Source organism: Corvus moneduloides, chromosome 7, assembly GCF_009650955.1.
Source record: "Corvus moneduloides isolate bCorMon1 chromosome 7, bCorMon1.pri, whole genome shotgun sequence".
In the NCBI taxonomy this organism is placed as follows: domain Eukaryota; kingdom Metazoa; phylum Chordata; class Aves; order Passeriformes; family Corvidae; genus Corvus; species Corvus moneduloides.
The window spans coordinates 314,394-316,048 of record NC_045482.1 but is presented as its reverse complement, the minus strand read 5'-3'; positions in this window follow the sequence as shown (position 1 = coordinate 316,048).

Sequence of the window (1,655 nt, the reverse complement as noted above, 5' to 3'; positions counted from 1 at the left end):
CGCGCGGTGATGACGTAGCGCGGGAGAGGCGGCGCGCGGGGGTGATGAAGGCGCGGGTGGCCCCGCCCCTCATGGAAGCCACGCCCACTGCCCCGTGTGGGCTCCGGCGGGAGGGGCTGAGGGCGGTGGGGTTAGCGAGCAGGAGGGACAGGGAGCAGCCTGGTTAAGGATAAGGCACAGGTGGGACAGGGTTAGGCAGCGGGGAGGATAGGGAGCAGCCTGGTTAGGGGCTGGGCGGGATAAGGGACAGACAGCATGCCCGCACCATGTCTGCCCGCCGGCCCCCGCAGGAGGGAGCCTGGGCTGCGTCTGTTTCCAATCCCCGCACATCGAGCTGTCGTGATTCCCTCTGCACCCTGCTTTGGGTGCTGGACCAGCATCTCCAAGCTTGTCTTACCTCACCTGCCTGCAGGTGAGCCCGGGAGAGCGGCAGGGACGTCCTGCAGTGTTCCCGCAGGGCGTGGAGGTGCTGCAGACCCCGTCCCTGCGGAGCCCAGTCGGTGCCTCCAGGCGGGAGGTTGGGCAGGACACCCGGGAGCCCAGGTGCCGCGGGAAGTGAGTGATCCCAGGGGCAAAACAGGGACAGCTCCGTGAGTGGGCTCTTGTTCTGTACAAGCACCTGGTTTTGGGGTAAGACGTTTCACAGCCCCCTTCCTGCTGCTGCCAGTAGTGCCAGAGACATCCCTGGAGGGTTCCTGGCTTTTCGATTTGGAACATGGGCAGTGCCCCAAGCCTGGCTCTGCCTGGTAGGAGATGCCTTTGGAAACCTTTTTGCTTAAAGCTGCTCTGGGTTTTGCTCCATCTCTTTCCACTGGGTGGAAGGAGGTGAATCAGGTGGATTTTCCCAGAGAAAAGCTGGCAGTAGGAGAGCGATGTCGAGCTGCTTCGGAAAGGCTCTGGAATTTGTAGGAGCTGGGAAGGAGGAGTCTGGGAGGAGAGCACTGGGGGGCTTTGGCCCCACGAGGGACCACGTGTGTCTTCATGAGGATGTGGCACTTGGGGACATGGGTTAGTCAGGGCAGTGCTGGGGGAACGGCTGGGCTTGATGATCTCGGAGATCCTTTCCTACCTAAGTGATTTTGTGATTCCCAAATCTGGGGGTGTCCCAGGAGCTCCGGAAACTGCTTTCCCACAGCCCTGCTTGCCACTGGAACACGCGAGAGCTGGATGCCTGGGCCACCTTCTTCCTGCAGCCTCCTATCTCCACTTGATGGAGACACTGGAGTGCAATTCCAGGCCTGAGCTGGATCCTGAGCTGGATCCTGAGCTGGATCCTTGCCTGCCTAATTTAAAAACAGCCAAATTACTGAGTCTGGGAAGGTCGTAACCAAACGTTTTACACGTTTCCCGTCAAAGTGACGTCGGCTCTGCTGACCTGGCACATTTGTGACGCTGTTAGTGGTTTCTGCTTTGCCCCTTGGCAAGAAGCGATCAAGTTTCATTTCAAGGATTTATCCCTGGAATTTGCAAACGCCTTAAAAAACCCAACCAAACAATCCACAAAGGATGGGTCTGGGTTTCCTTAGCACCTCTGTCTGCAACTATCCCAGGTTGCTCCAAGCCCCGTCCAGCCTGGCCTTGAGCACTTCCAGGGATGGGGCAGCCACAGCTTCCCTGGACAGCCTGTGCCAGGGCCTCCCCACAGCAGCTGGGGC